The 17,853-nt window shown below is 34.1% G+C and overlaps 2 non-coding genes across 2 annotated transcripts; one reads left to right on the top strand and one right to left on the bottom strand.

The window, feature by feature from the left end:
• Positions 1–10,696: 10,696 nt before the first annotated feature.
• LOC124634187 lies at positions 10,697–10,803 on the bottom strand. The gene has a single exon (XR_006984831.1). It is a non-coding gene; the product is annotated as a U6 spliceosomal RNA (small nuclear RNA).
• A 6,182-nt stretch (positions 10,804–16,985) lies between these two features.
• LOC124634186 lies at positions 16,986–17,092 on the top strand. Its single transcript, XR_006984830.1, has one exon. It is a non-coding gene; the product is annotated as a U6 spliceosomal RNA (small nuclear RNA).
• The last annotated feature ends 761 nt before the right edge of the window (positions 17,093–17,853 follow it).

The following is a 17,853-nucleotide window of genomic DNA, read 5'->3' as shown; positions in this document are numbered from 1 at the left end:
AACTACAGCTTTCTAAAGCTAGTTAAAAATTGTCTGTAGCCTTCCACTTTAAATAGGTTATTTAACGCTATTTGATTTTTATTTAAGTTGCAGAAAAAATATCATAATTCAAGCATTAAACTTCAATACTTCTTCGTGTCAATACGTGCCGCTATGATTAAGAGCCCAGCCCGGCTGAACTGGATAAAATATCAGACAATATGCCTGGAGTCAGGTGACAAATACATGTATGTATCGAGCGTGAAATGACGGTAGGATTGTACCATCAGCTAAACTGCGTCTAATTTGCAGTTTAACCAACGCAGTTTAAGGATTAGGTACATCTAAGAAATGCATCAAGAAAATAACTTAAATAAGAGTGCAATATGGCATCATTTATATGATGATACTACTCAAAGAAAAACTAATAAAATTCATTACGAAACTGTAAACTTGTTATAGAATCATTAAAATGTTAAAAGTTTAAAGAAAATGTCAGAAAAAACTTTTAACCCATAACTTTTATTTATAGTCTATAGTCACAAAATGGTGCCATCGAACTTAACCATAAGAAAATAGAACAATATGTTCGGCCGTATGGGAAACGTGCTCAGACATAACCTTGCATAGTATGATTTTCTATACACTATTTCCATTTGAAATCTGCGTGCTTTTTCTCCAGTCTGCCTATTTCTTTTTTGTAGTCGGAAGCCGTCAGACTGGGGTTTTTTAATCATCCGTTTTATCCGATTTTTGGGTACGAAAATCCAATATATACAAAAAAATAATTTAGACGTTTGGTGAATTTGTTGCAGATTTGGAAATGTTAACGAAGTTCTTCTATAAGGTTCATTTTTGGTAAAAAGTCCGATAACTGAAGTAGGAATTATAAAAATAACGTTTCTTTATTCGAAAAATCATTTACCTAACCCAAATGATAAAGTTAGCGGCATACAACGAAAAATATTTCGGAATATCCTTAGGTACAAAAATATCGGTTAGTTATTTGACAACGGATCGGATAACTCATAAAAACTAAAATAAGACACAAAAAATACTCAAGTGTTGTACCCAAAAAAAGGGGGAAAAGCCTCGCACTTGAAAAGCATACGGTTATTGACATATCCGAGTTCAGGCCCATCCTAACTTAATAGTGGTGACAAAGAAAAGATCCTATCACCCATATATCTTTGCGAGTCGTAAAAGTCAATTGAAAGGCGACAACATGGGGTCTACTGTGAGTCAAATAAAAATACAACTTTTCATCAAAGTTACCACACATACCTACATTCAGTTAGCAATATTTCAGAGATCTGGATATTTTACATTACCAGCTTTGTTCTGAAAACACCGCATCTAAATCGGTTTATCTATTTAACACCTACGGTGGTACAGACTGACAAACTTACTACTGCGTCAGGGGTTAAAGAATACATAAAATACTTGAAACACCTAATTTTCCTGGTACACTACACAAGTGTGGAAGGAAACTTGGCACGTCTGGATACAAAGTAACCTTTATGAGTTTGGTCTATGAGCTTCATTTCTACTAACTTTAATTAAAATCGATGACGATGATGATTAAAATGATGAGAACAAAATTTTATAATACTAGTTTCAACTATGTAAAAGTCGTGGTGGCCTAGTGGGCAAAGAACCAACCTCTCGAGTATGAGGGCGCGGGTTCGATCCCAGGTCAAGCAAGTACCAATGCAACTTTTCTAAGTTTGTATGTACTTTCTAAGTATATCTTAGACACCATTGACTGTGTTTCGGATGGCACGTTAAACTGTAGGTCCCGGCTGTCATTGAATATCCTTGGCAGTCGTTACGGGTAGTCAGAAGCCAGTAAGTCTGACACCAGTCTAACCAAGGGGTACCGGGTTGCCCGGGTAACTGGGTTGAGGAGGTCAGATAGGCAGTCGCTTCTTGTAAAGCACTGGTACTCAGCTGAATCCGGTTAGACTGGAAGCCGACCCCAACATGATTGGGAAAAGGCTCGGAGGATGATGATGACTAGTTTCAACTATGTATGATGATCCTTTTCGAGTTTGCTTCCGTATTTTTGTTGTGTAAGAGAGTAGACCCCAAACCGAACTCACCCTTAACCAAAAGGGTGTTGGCATCGCTGATATATAGGGTGTTTTTCTTCTAATCCCATATGAGCAGTAATGGTAATTTATAGTGAAAGCTGTTTTGTATTGCATGCTGGTTTTTTAAACGGTTTCTGTCTAAATGCAAATTCTGGAATACGGCTTTTTTGTGTTAGAAAAGTTATATTGGTACTCACGTGTCTTGGAATCAAACCCACCACTCTGTACTTGAGTACTAGGCCATCACTTATCTTTCACCACTAATTTTAATTTTAGTAAAATTACATATTGCAAGTGTCGAAAAAAAAAGTGTCCTTTTTTCGTATTTGATTACTGAAAAATGACGTCATATTATATCCAATATCTACAAAACTCAGAAAGTCATTATTTCCCAACAAACGTATGCAGTAATTGAACATGGCCCCTACACATTGGGAAGTGAACCTGACAGCGACGAAAGCCTACAAAGCGCTGCACAAACTTCGGGAACAATGTTCAAGTTGCTGCTAAATCTTTTCCTAAAGCGCTGAAATTGCTGGCTTGTATGGTGTGGTGCTGTTTTTGTAGATGTATCAATATCATCATAGGTACACTCTAGTTTAAGGGTCATTTCCAAAATCCATTTTAATTATTTTTGACGAATATTTTTTTTTATTTAATTTAAAAATATTATGAAGAAGATTTTATTGACCTATCAAGAATCATAGAGACTATTTGAAAAATTATTTCAGTGTTAGATAGCCCATAATAGGTATATCGGGGAAGGTATATTGAGGGCGTTGTCTACCGTTGTCAAGGATATAAATAGACGTCACAAATTGAATGATTGTCAAAACTTTTCTATTTAAATAAAAAAAAAATTAAGTATATAAAAGTATATACTAAAAATATCTTGGAAACTCAAATAGTACTATAAAATTGAAGACGGAACTAATATAAGTTCTTAACGAAGCCATTTTAATTATTCTCACTAATCCCTCCTGAGGAAACTTGCTCCAGATGGCACCGGTTTGATCCGGATTAATGCGGTTACCGTGTAACTAGCAGATATTAGTAGGTTAATTCTTTTTTAAGAGGGAGGTACACGCTTTCTATTTACTATAACTATTTTCTGACTATTTTTTGGCACCATTATAAAATTGGCTTTAAAAAAATATAGCTAAGTATTTATCCATTTCCTAAAAGTAGGTAATGTACCTAAGTAGTTGACAGTAAAATGTACCTATTGTTACATTCGATACTTTAGAAATAGAGTCATCAATAGCATCTGCCTCAAGTAATTATTTTCATACAATTCCACAGCTTATTCAGAGCCTTTTTACTGTCCCACTTCTGGAAAAAAAACCTTCTCATATACAAACTCTTTGATCATCAAGCTAACTCAAAGCGGATTGAAGATTTCCATCATTTTTAACGACTTATTTTGCTTACCTTCATCCTTATCAAATAAATAATCCATATCTTGAACATCAAAGCACCATAACAGAACCTGCCTTTAATTATTCTTGCGAATCTCAACTGAAGGGCCTTTCCAGTCCGCGCCGGTATTATCCGGATAAATGCGGTAAAATGACCTCTCGACGTACCGCTCTCATTATGGTGCCTTGCCAAATTAAGTGCAGCACTTTTTTCGCTAATTTTCGTAAGCAATTAAACTCTATGGTTTGAGGTTTATGCTAAGGGTGACTTTTGATTTTATCTTTGTTTTTTGGGTGAGTTTCAAGCGGTTTTGTTATCTTGTCGCTGTAATTTGGCTGTCTTTGTCGGTTCTTTTGTATATTGAGAAGTCATCAATTTCTGTCGCTTGACGTTATTGGTTTTAGCCGTGACCTATTCGTGACTATAAAAGTATTTGTATGTAGGTATTACAAATTACCAGATCTCAAATTCACAAAGTTTATGTTCTACCTAAACAACAAATACAGCATTACAGGTTTATGTAAGTAAATTGGAATCGCAGTACCTATATTGTTCACTTTGTACAGCACGTTACCCACAGTAGAACATCGAGTGGCTGAGTACACTGGATTGCATTTTATTGAACAACCCCGAGAGAGTTCGACGGCGTGGTTTTACTATTTCTAGGACAAGAGCAAATATCTCGATTATTTTGTTCATAGATCTAGGTTTTCGTGTACCAGGTCTTTTTTGTGATTTTAGGAGTTTTAGAATAACAACTCATGAACATTTTTGTTACCCCTGTCCCGGTTTTCAACCTGAAATAACTGATGCACAAACAACGCGGAAAAATAGCTCATATTTTCTACCCCTTAGATTTGAGTTTACCGTAACGAGCATTTAATTTTTTACATCCAATTAACAAAGAATAAAACTAAAGAAAATATAACATTAAATGCGAACCTTAGCACCACTAAAGCTAGTTTTTTATTAACATTGAAGTTCTCCAGTAGTTCTGACAAAGCGCTTAATTGCTGCAAACGTACGGCTTTAAAGGTCGTAGCACACATGTCGGGAACGGATCGTAACTGTGTCACCTGCAATATTGTCAGCTTTCTACGTAGACATAAGCGGTGCACTCTCCATTCTTTCACTCTCATAGTCCGATGGGACGGCAATTCAATACGACCAGAGAGAGATTAGGTTCAGAATTGACATTTACGTACTCTCTGATCCACCAGTGTATCACCAACAACTTTCAACGACTTGACCAGGGAATCGAACGCAGAACGAGACCCAGTGGACACTAGTTACGTTTTGCGATTACGGGACTAACAAGGCAGTCCTATTACTGTGCTATTTTCATACAAGCTTTTTCGAGTTGACAAGTGTGCAACGACCCTAAAGCGCTTCAAGCTGTACGAGCAGTTGGAGATGTCACAAGATTTTATTATACTGAGCAAAATGTAGGGAAATGTGGGTATTTAAATAGTAGTGCGAATCGTAATGTAAAGTCCCAAGTGGTACGTTATGTATGCTATTTTTAAAGGATTACAACTTTATATTCAAATCTATGTCGTTATTTTTCAAAAAAACGTCATAAACAATTATAATTCAGTATGCATGCAAATGCTGTTTGTTCGGCCAGCTCCCAAATATAATTATGTATAACTGAACATAGCCCTACATAAGAATTTACAAAAAACATAACAAATCTACACAAGAACTAGACAGATTTAAATGCACTCAAGTATAACATGGTTAACTTTTTGAACTATTAGGCTAATAAATAAATATATTTCTCATATGCTGGGAGACCTCATTTGTTTAAGTATCCGATCTTCAAATTCAACTAAAATATAAATATCCAAAACTCAAATGACAATCAAAACCAAATTCTATTCACAACATCAACAGAAACATTCTTACAAACGTTAGCTTCCATAAAACCACAATTGATGTCTCCGGGACAACATTCCTCCGTGAGATTAATGTCCCACGCTTGCCCAGGCTTGCCCAAGCTAGCCCAGCTTGCCCACGCCCAGCGCTGGACAATTAGCACGCGTGATGTGGGTCGCTTTGTTACTTGTACGGGACATAACAATTGTTTGACGTTTTTTGGGAGACAGGCGTAACTGTTGCGGGGAAAATTGTGTTTTAGGAATGAGTTTTTTTTTGTGAGTTTTTAAATAGAGTAGGTAGTATTAATTAAAATGTAGATATCGGGTTTAAGAAACTTTATTCTCAATAAAAACATACAATGTCACTTACTTGAGAACAATACTATTTATTTATTTATTTATTACAGGGTTTACCAACAGCTTCTGTGTAGATAAAGCTTAGAGTACAATTTTTGTTATTACTAGGACTTACACAGTCGCCAATTCTAGGTTAACCAACATACGCTAAATAATGATAGAAAATTATACAAAACAAAAAACACTTCTTATTAAAATTAAAATTAAAGTAAAACTAAACTTGTTGCAATACATAACACATAAACTTATGAGAACAATAACAACTGTCTTAGAAATACTTACAACTTATAAAACTATATTTTGTGATACTAAGAAAATAAATTTTATATACAGTTCATCATCATCAATCAGGTACAGACTATATAAACGAACAAATTCACCCATCTAATGCAATCATTTCCCCATAAGTGATTGATTTGCAATTATGTGTTTGCTAAGTTGGGTTTTGAATGCACTAAAAGAGTTTAGCTTTCTTATACAAGGCGGTATCTTGTTGTAAAGTTGTGCTCCTTCAAAAGTCAGGTTTTTTTTGCCATAGTTGGTTCTAATTTTCGGTAAGACTAGTAAGCTAGCTCGTCGAGTGCTGCGTTGACTTATGTGTTTATGTTGTGTGAGAACTATGTTCGTATGGGTACTTTTGCTGAGAATTTTTTTTATGAATATACATGTGTTGTAAATATATAGTTGATTTATATTCATTATTTTTGTGTTATGTGATATGGTTAAAATAAATTAAATAAATATTACGTAAGAAGTAAGGGACCGTTCTAGTTATGCTCATGAAACAATATCGATAGCTAGCTATATAGCGCTCGCAATTTCGTCCCCATCACGTGGATATCACAAAAAGATCTGATAAAAAGTAGCCTATTTTCATTTAAATCTAGCCAAATTGGCCAGTTAAAATATTGATCACAATCCACATCTACAAACATGATTACATATATTGACTTTAGTTGTTAAGTTTACATTCCAATAGCAATAAAATACTGAATAGTACATTTCAACTTAATTAACCAGTCACATTTTTTCTCTCAAAATGAGGTAAAATAACTCTGTACTTATAATTTGTCTGAACCAGTCTGCAAAGTTTTCAGTTTACATTAAAATAAAATAAATAATAAGTGATGTTTGTCGGCACGGAGGCGCGATCGAGTCGGAACACAATTTCCGTAGCGCCCCGCCGGGATATTGCTTATAAAATATCGCACTGCCCCGTGGAAATAAAATAATATCTGCTATTGTTAGTGTAGAAAGATAAACTTTAATCTTTTCGCTAAATAAATGTAGCCTAGTTCGAGTAGGAACAAACATTATTGGTCAATTAACAAAAAAAAAATGGTTAATTGACCAATAAAATTTTTAAACCCTAAACTAATTCTTTGAATGAAAATATTCTGTAGATTATAATTACAGAATTGATACTTTGTATTTATTTAGTAATTAAAACGCTTGTTTGCCAGTTCATAAGATTTAATGAATAATTTTTCAGCATGGTGATTAAAATATAGTTGTGATTGATTTTAGCCCTCTATTTTTCTAAATTAACCTTATTTTTCTGAACCAATTACTAAAACACTTAGTACTTAGCTCAAATTAGTACATAACAATGCTTTTAACTGAAAATGCTACTTACACAAGCTCTAAACCACAATACTTTAAAATCCAGCTTCAATAGCCTGAAGTTTTTATTTAATTTCAGGTTTATTTTATCAAAGTATGGTTGTATGATACTCGGCGGTGCGTGGATCGTAAGAAACCTCTTTACTTGATGAAATATACGCTGGTTTTGCTTGATGTTTGCTTATTTTATTTTATTACTTACTTCAATTTTATGTTTGATGTGTATTTTTTTTATTTGATTTAAAATGAGAATGTTTTTGTTTTCCGTTTCAGTGTGGGAGTTATTTTACTTCATGACGTGATGAAACTAATGTTTTCTACAGTACAGCCCGTTGCATATTGAGGTACCTATTTTTGTGTCGTGTATCAAGTCGGTTACTAGCATTTTATACGTGAAATACTATGGAGATTTAAATAAATCAGAGATTATTCTAAAGCAAACCATTTATTCAATAAGGTACAACACAAAATACTATCCATATATCGAGCAAAAATACGCAAATAATAATGCACAAAAACTGATTCCATTGGCCAAAAAACCGAAACAAGATAACAAATTTTCCATTTCATCCCACCCCAACCCTACTTCAACAATATCATTTGAAATAAGCTCCCGTAATTCAAAATTTAATACTGCAGGGCGACCAGGCTTAGTGCTAATTTACATAGCACCTACTAGCTAGTACCACAGAATAACGACGTACAGTTGTGAAGCTACGTACTAACGCTCGTAAATATATCACTCACACATGCATGTGCATGTGTTGACGCTCGTCAATGCACATACGAGTGTGTGTTACTGTTACAAACGTTACTACCTATGTAGTTTCACAACTGTTTCGTCATCTCATCATCTCCCGAGCCTTTTCCCAACTATGTTGGGGTCAGCTTCACAACTGTTGAGAAGAGATATTTTTAAACTGTGTTAGTGCTTAGGTATAGGGCATAGGTATAGGTCGTCTAGACACGGTAACTCATTACTAAAGCGTTTAAGTAGCACTTGAAGTATGGACAAAAGGGGTGGAGATGCGCTTTTGTTTATTTTTTGGGGTGACAATTGTGAATTTTGCATTGTTTTCAAATTCAACGATTTATTTGCTAGAAATACCTACATTGTTTCTTTAATAAATGTTTGTAATTAAATGGATGATAGATATCAAACGTAAAGCTAGAAAACTGTTATGGGAATAGTAAAAAAAAAAACATCTCGGATTATTATCTAAAGGTGAAAACTAGGTAGTTACACTTAAAAGTACTCAAAAAATAGCTGTCACGAAAAAAACAAAATGAAAATTGAGACACGAATGCAATTCTTCAAAATTAACTCACTTTGACACCTCCAGTCCTTTTCTGTGCAACTTTCAGTCACGTTATCTCTCATACTCCAAGCACTTCAGCCACCCATCTGAAAACTGACCGTGGCATTTGACGATCAGCTGAATGCTTTCGGTATATCGCTTCAACTTTATCTACGGACTAAATTATTAAACTTTCATCGTCGAGACTTACTTACGTTCCTAGAATTTTGTGAACGTGACGAGTACCTGTACGATGCTTTTTGGGAGGTTAGAGACCTCTAGATAAACTTAACGTACATACCTTTATGGTAGGTTCCTAGAAATATAAAAACAGTCGTTTTGCTTACTGGCAGTATTATAGTAAGTATTATTTTTGAGGGACATTTAGGTATCATTAAAACAACTGTTTACGAGTATTTTGAAAATTGAATGTGGAAATTCATAGTAAACTATTGTTCAAAGGAAATTGATTTTAATGTTTTTTTGAAATTCTCTATTTCCAAAAAAATACATAATTAAGAGAACTATTATTTCTTTGAGTCTTGTGTTTTACTACAAAATGGGCAGTAGGCTAAAGCTGAATTTCATACAGTGAATATGTGTCCAGTATTCGACCATGTTCATGTAGCAATATATCAAGTGGTATGGTACAGGTTCGTGAAAGTAATTGTACAAAGTGCGCGCCTGTCTTGCCAAACTCTCTTTCACACCCACAGTTTACACTGCAGGGAAATGAAACTGAGTCAGTATATTATTTTCTGAATCGTGTAAGATGCGTAGAAAAAGTTTTAAGTTCACAAAACTAGAATAAGGCACGTGGACATTCTAACAACGTTAAACCGTTTATTTTTATCAATTTGATAATCGTTAAAGGTGGTCAAAAGACTGTAAGGCTAATCACCATTGTTATACTATGGCATTTAAAAATAATTTTTCACGTCAAAACATTTTTGAAGGTCAATTTAGACCAGGCCCAGGTAAATAAATTCTGGCCTATCTTAATGCAACTATCAACTGAACAGAGTTCTTGCAACTGACTACCAAATTAAGGACACATGGTTATAACCCCTTCAAAAAGATTGAAGGAATTTTTACTAAACAAATTGTCCCACATTTACTGCACGACACTGTACAATCTGCTCTATCCAATATCTTAAGCAGAACACACAATACCAGTAAGTGTATGCAGACGTTGAATACGATCTCACATTGATTCCACTGTCTTTTGTTTTCACTAGAGCTGTGTGAAATAGCTGATTGGCGAGAAATTGTAATAGGGAATGTGCAACGAATTTAATAGGTTTGTTTTTGAAAGTATTTATCTAAGTTTCAAAAAATATCACTACGCCTGCGGAAAATATTCACAACTTAAGTATGTGTCTATGCACCAAGTTTGAGTTGTCAACGAAATTAAAAAGTTCTAAAAAAGAACAAATTTAGAATCTCCTCTTTTTCGGAACTACCTTTTACCCACTGGTAGTAAAATAAACAATTAATTAATAAAAATTCTACGGCTAATGAAGCCTGCATAAATAACACTCATTTTTACCTAATAAAAAACTACACCGAACTTGCATGCATATCTGTTTACTTCACAAAGGAAACGCACCAAACTGCATAAAACTAACTTCAAACTGCGCCCAACAAAACTGAAAGACGTGCCTCTTCATAACACGCTCTTGATTGCAGACGATAAAATAAAGCGCTATACAGACGACGCGAAAACTTCTAGGAAAAAACTAAGTAAGTAGGTACGACAGTGTAAAGACAGCCTTAAATACGTTTAAGAGGCGTGCTTGCTCATAAGATGCACGGTTTTATTGCGGGGCAGAAACTTCGAGACGGTCTCAAACGATGCTTTTTTTTTTCATTAATTTCAGGACTGTGTTTAGAAAAAGGCGAAATATAAAGATAGGTAGACTCAGAAAATGGTAATGGAATGTCGTATAGCACACAGTCAAAATAACAATAGATGAAATATCAGATGCCGTGATGATAATTCTAACAGGAACAACAATTACCTCTACTATGGAACCAGAATTGTCCAAAAAATGTGGAACGCTTCACGATTTTGCGTGTCATCCTTGCGCAGGGGCCATGCTAATCTTCTCTGTATCGTTCCAATTTTAGTATATGTACTGCCGAAGCAAGTACGATGGTTGTGCTTGAAATTTAGAACATGCGAATATTACACAGAAAATGTTGCTTGCGCGATGTGGAACTTCTCACAATTACATATCATTTCGATTGGGATTTTCACCATTTGTTACTATTACTTTAATTTAAAATAACTAAGTTATCTAGAAATAGGGATAATTCTGTAAAATTATATTCGCTTATATTATAAAACACAATATTTCAAAATCAAAATGCAACATTTCAAAACAGCGCCACCTAGCGGTTACACAGAAAACTAACTCATTTCAATGCTGCCCGAAAAGCGATGTGCACTACAGCCGACGGTGGCGCCATCTTACCAAAATATTTTGCACTTTTAAAAGCACTCACTAAGCTGTCATTACACGGTATAGTCAAAGTTCCGTTAGTTGCTTCTAGAGAGCGTTTTAGCTAATGTGAGCATATTTTTTTTTAAATATTTTTTAAAATGATTATTTTTCATTTACTCAAAAATCACGAATTTTGTAACATTAAGCCAACGGTTCACTAACTACATTTTAATCATTAAAGTAATATTTGTGGGCACAGCTTTCTTTCTCTCTTTTTCCACTAAAGAAAGATAAGTTATCTAGTTTTTCTTTTTACAACACAGAAAAAAAGCTACAACATTACTACAGACAAAACATCTTAATAATTTCGTGTATTCTGCTCACGTTTCTCTAGAATTTTCCCGTAAAAACGGCTGTAATGACCGTTTCAGGCTGAAGCCCGCCATCAGTCATTAGTAAGTACACGAGAGGTATAAACAATGATAATAGCCGTGATATACTGAAACACATAAATGTTACAGGTTATAGTGCGGGGAAGTGTCCCGGGATTCGCGGGAATTAACGGGATAGAGTTTTGGAGTTATTGAAATAATAATTTCATAAATAGACCTTTTCAGGTAAGGCTTATGAACGTCAGAAGCTAGATGAATGGTTTTGAGGAGTGGGTTTTATGGAGAAGAACCAGAAAAACGGGGAGTCTATAGAAATATATATTAAAAAAAAAACCGGCCAAGTGCGAGTCGGACTCGTGCACGAAGGGTTCCGTAAATTACAGTTAAATCAACCTATCTCAAAAACTATAAGAGATACTTTGATCAAACCAAAAATCGTTGAAAGAGTTAATTAGCATGCATCACCTCTATTTTTTTTAGAATTTTATACCCCGTAGTTATAAAAATAGAGGGGGGGGGACATACTTTTTACGACTTTGAGAGCTGATATCTCAAAAACCGTTCACTTTAAGAAAAATGTTTTTTAGAAAACTTTATATCATTTTAAAAGACCTTTCCATTGATACCCCACACGGGTATGTACATCGAAAAAAAAAATTTCATCCCTCAGTTACATGTATGGGGGGCCCCACCCCCAATTCTTTTTTTTACTATTTAGTGTCATATTTTTGTAGCGGTTCATACAACACATATTCCCATCAAATTTCATCACTGTAGTACTTATAGTTTCCGAGTAAATCGGCTGTGACAGACGGACAGACGGACAGACGGACAGACGGACATGACGAAACTATAAGGGTTCCGTTTTTGCCATTTTGGCTACGGAACCCTAAAAAGGGGACGTTTAAAAGAGTTTTATACAGTTAACAGACAGAAGACAACAGTACTTTATTACCTTCCTAATGATATTTTTATAATAAGCAATTTATTGATGAGCAACGTCGTACCTACATTCACAACTTCGGCTCTTGAAGACGGCTCTTTTTATCAATTTCTGTTCTGACATTTAAACCGCCATCCAAACTAATATTATAAATGCGAAAGTAACTCTGTCTGTCTGTCTGTCTTTCTGTCTGTCTGTCTGTCTTTTCTTCACGCCTAAACTACTGAACCGATTTGTGTGAAATTTGGTACAGACATAGTTTGAAACTTGAGAAAGGACATAGGATAGTTTTTATTACAAAAAAAAATAATAATAAAATTATTCCGGACATATAGCGCCATCTATTGGTCAAATCAAAAATCTGCTGGTAGTCACTATTCCACGCGAACGAAGTTGCGGGCAAAAGCTAGTAATTTTATTAAAAGAAAAGTAATAAAAGGTGTAAATCCCAATCTACCGTCTTACTTTAACGTCTGTATAAATCCCGGAATGTTAGCATAAATATCAATTAAAAGTTTTATGTTAACTACACCGACTATTGCTTTAATGAATTTAAAACGCAAATAAACTAAAACAGCTTACGGTGAATAGAAATGAACAATAATTAGCTCCTACAATCATAAATGACTAGAAAAGCTCTAGTATTTTAGGCACTCCTACATATGTATATCATGAAATGGCTATTATAATTATCATATTTTTAAATCAATTAAATTGTTAACTTATTAGATCAGTTTATCCTAAAGTTCATGCTCTGAGCACAAACTTGAATGTAAAAGCAAAAAAAAAAACAGTAAGTGCTTATTATCTGCTACAGTTTTCCATCCGTACCTTTATCAAAGCGATCACATAAATTACTAACCTAACCTAACAAAACTACCACATATTCCAAATTCACCTACATCGCTATTCCCGGGTTTTTTCGTGGCAAATCCCGGGCTACAAGTTGTCAGCACTACTCGCGGCGTATGAGCCCGGGAACATAACTCTTGAGTGAATCCCTATGCTTAGTGTTGCAACATATCGCTGTTGCGAACATAGGTATTATTATACCGGGGTTATAAATACTATGTACTGTAACGTAGTTAGAAACTTTTTCATTTGTAAGGTTTTATTCGTGAGATATTTTTGATACTGACCGGGCAATCATTTCAAATGTATTCGATTTGTTCCATAGAATAAGTTTTTTATATTGAAGTGTGTCACTTCACCCCCGAGTCGGCGAATAAACGCAAAGTTAAAGTTATTATTGAATGTTTTAATTTAATATCCTGAAGATCCCCGGTTCCTAGCGCACCACGCGCTACAGTACCTAGCTAGTATACATAGGTACTAAGTATACTTAATAAGAAGGTTGTAGTAAGAAGCCAGAAAGTCATAATCAGTCTTACGTAGGGGTATCAGGTTGTCTGAGTAACTGGGTTGATTGAGAGATCCGAGATGGGCACAGTCATTCTCTGGAAAAGGCTTCGCAAATTGACACAACAAGTTATTAAAAAGGTATATTAATAAGAGGTAATATATTAACGGCATCTGTACCTAATTAGAATAAAAATAACCCTTGATTAACCCTTCAATCTAAAATTCAAACCTTTCCATTAAGAACCCATTATTATTGCAATAAACAAATCAAAAATGAAACGAACGCTACCTTTTAATAAAGTAATTCACCCACTCATATCTCTACTTAAATATTAAATAACTACAATTATTATAGTAAATAATAGTAAATAATGTAGTGTTACAATCTACCCTAATCACGCTACCCTAGCGTTCTTCGTAAATGCACACGATCGCCACGTGGCGGGCTAAAACAAGCTTTATGAACGCAAATAAAGTTGTGTTTGTTTGTATTAGATATAATTATGAGATGATTTAAGCTAAGCTCGGGGCAAAATGTCATGAGCAGGTCAAAAAAGAAAAAAAATGAAATTCTCCTGTTTTATAAGAGGTTCACATAAAAATTCTGTTGTTTTTTTTAGAAGATAAATTCCACTCCTTATTATGTTATTGCATTTCAGCTGCGTGAAAAGCATTATGAATGGCAAAAACTAGATTTGATTAACGAGTTTTACTGCCAAAAAAAAACTAAAACTGGTCATATACCTAACACCCAGCTGAAAACTATCTACATGTTTATGAACTGTAGTAAAAATACGGCCAACAAAAAGCTCTATATACAATAAAAAAAAATACGACACATCGACCCAAATCGATAAATCAGTATCGATACTAAAAATCGTATTCGTTACCACCGTCATTTGGATTACGAGAGTTTATAAAAAACACCTGAAAATCTTATTGGATGTCTGTCATAAATGTGAGGATATGACAAGGCTGTGATCCACTTTATATGTGAACTGGGTTTACCAGGCTTTGGGGTGTAAATTGGTATTGAAAATGGTCTGTAAGATTTTATGTTAGGACGACAATCTTTTGAATACACATTTTTGTCTCTGGGGAGTAGACTATAGCCTTCTAAAGAAGTTAAACTTGATATGTTTGTGGGTTGATGGATTACATATTATCTTTCAGAAATATACCTACCTTACTATTTAGCGAGTTACATACAAAATGAGACTACCAGGTGAGTAATAAGTTGGGATTTGGAATGCTCAAATTAATAATTTGGCAATGGGATAAAAATAGGTTTACGCCTTACAAGAGTTTTCCCTATAATCGATACTTAGGTATATGTTTCCTTTTTTAAAACACAGTGTCATTATTACATTATTGTGTTTTATATGTAGTTCCTGCTTCCAACTTTGATTCTAACCGTTACCACAAAAAAACCTAGTATTACATTAACGATCAAAAGCACTTCATTACTCCCTTACACGTTATGGGATCCACACAATTTCACGGTGACCGCCCAACAGGTGACTCAAGTCACCCATAAAATACCCATCAACGTTATTGTTTATATCGATTACCGATTCGATTTTAAATCGAGTCATTTGTGACGTATCATCGATGCTTTTAACAGCTTTTTAAGTTGTGGCGCGGTGAACCGCGAAATTGACCGTCATTTCCGCGGTAGAATTAATTCTTTGTTTATTGCGGGTGTTTTTGTAGAAATAAATTGTGTTTTGCACCTTGCATATTTGAAGATCATTTTTGATACTTAATTGAGAAAAAAATAAATGAAAAGTTTAGGTACTTAATTAATTAGGGTAAGTATGTTTTAATAATGTTATCAATTTCGGTCTAAATAAATAAGTAAGCCTGCTTTACTTGTATGTATATGTTTAAATAAGGATTTCTTAAAAGAATATTTAACAAACTTGCCCATACTTATGTTCTAAAACCTAAAAGAATTAACACAATTGAAAACAAACCTTCTCAATTGCAACCTTTTCCTTACCCATATAACTCCCAAGTCCCAAGTCCCAACAGATATCACAACAGAACATAATCCCATAAAATTATTTTAAACCCAGCATGACATGACTTTTAATAAACATTCATGACTTAATTAGGATTATACAATTAACCGCAAAGGAATACCAGCCAGTGTTTTGTTTGGACCGCTGTTATTATGTATGAGTTTATTTTATTAAAACCTTTTTACGTGGGATTTGTAGTGAGAAATGTTGTTTAGGGAAATGTTAACACCTATGTTTTATGCGCTCCTGGTACTTTTATGTAAGTGATTTCAGGGTAGATAAAGTTATTTTAAGGTAATTTATTACAAAATTGTATGTACATCTAATATATACCTCTATATAATTACTGATACAAAGAACTTAGAAAAGACAAATTTTAAAAAGTCCGAAACGCAGCTAAGTACTTTTTATAAGAATTTTAAATACATTTCTCAATAAAACTAATAATAATTTAAATCTCCATCAGCGTTTATTAAAAACCAAATAAAATTACCATTCCTTTACAGTTCAAACAAAATAATTTAAAAAGCAAATATTTAAAATTGGAATATGGATATTCTCTATTCGATTCAAAATCCGTTGATTTGTTATTCTAATTTCGGTGTTTCGATTTGATTCGATTATGCAATAGTCGAGTCGTGTAATAATCGAATGCACCTTGTTTGCATTCGATACATAAATATGCAAGTTGAGTGGACGATCCAATCCGAATGATAGACCTACGTACGTACGACTGTGGGCGGTAGTTCTATGTTAGGTATACCTATAAATAGAGATACAAAGGGTAGGTTATCTTAAGAGTAGGTAATAAGGCTATAGAAACTATTTGTGCAACTATGTGCAGTTATGTTAGTTAGATGATAGATTTTGTAAGTAACTAAATATTGCAAGTAAAAGATTTTTTTTTTTAATATCTAAAACAAAATACAAGCGCTAAGTATATAAATTCACTAAATAGACATACATAAAAGATTTTTTTAAACCATGATAACAACAAAAAGTAAAACACTTCTCGAGATCCGAACCCAAACCATTTTGATTAATTATCGACAAAAGACACCTCTCGCACCCTATCATTCGTCACCCTATTTCACAATGTTATCCTAAATCGCGCAAGCGAAGTTTGCATGTCTCGTTCTATGATAACAACCGTCTGTACCGCATAAATGTACTTGCTTCGGCAGTACATATACTAAAATTGGAACGATACAGAGAAGATTAGCATGGCCCCTGCGCAAGGATGACACGCAAAATCGTGAAGCGTTCCACATTTTTTGGCCAAATCAATAGAATCAATACTTTTTATAATGTGTCTCTGGATCTACTGAACCGATTAGAATTTTTTTTCCTTGTTAGAAAGCTACACTATTTGCGCTGGACATTGGCTATGTTTTATCCTCGAACGGGAAAAAGATTCTCCATGACGTGGGTGAAACCGAATCGAACAGCTAGTATAAAATGTTTTAGGCAGATATTTTATTTTTAGATGACAGCTCTCTTTCAATGAAAATAGGCCTTGAACTACCTACATAAATATGGTAGGTAAGATGTCTCAAGATTTCAGTACTCAAATGTTTATTTTTAGACTCAACCTCATTCATACACATTCCTTTTAAGAAAATTCAATTATGCTACATAAAGATTATTCACAACTCCTTACATACCCGATGTAGACTCAATATTCCTTATAAGAATTTCGCTGTCTAATAAGTTTCCCTTAACACGTACTTACCTTTTAAAATGAGTTCTTTTCCTTCACAACATTTTTCAGATCGACAATAAGAAATTATGAATTACGAAACAAATATTCTTTCAAGCGACAAACCTCTTAACCAAACCACTCAAGTGAAAATAAACCTTATTACCTTTCAGTCAGGTTGAATTTTCAGCGAAAATTTCAAGATGAGATGTAATTGAAAAAACTGGGAACATAATAACGCGCGAAATGAAATTGCGAAAATGTATAAAGAGGAATATTTCTTCATACAAATTGTTCGCGGACAGTGTAACTTGGAAATATGTTTTTTTTTTTCATT

This window comes from Helicoverpa zea, chromosome 10 (genome assembly GCF_022581195.2).
Source record: "Helicoverpa zea isolate HzStark_Cry1AcR chromosome 10, ilHelZeax1.1, whole genome shotgun sequence".
Lineage (NCBI taxonomy): Eukaryota > Metazoa > Arthropoda > Insecta > Lepidoptera > Noctuidae > Helicoverpa > Helicoverpa zea.
The sequence above is the reverse complement of the archived record's forward strand: the minus strand, read 5'-3'. Positions and strand labels throughout refer to the sequence as shown.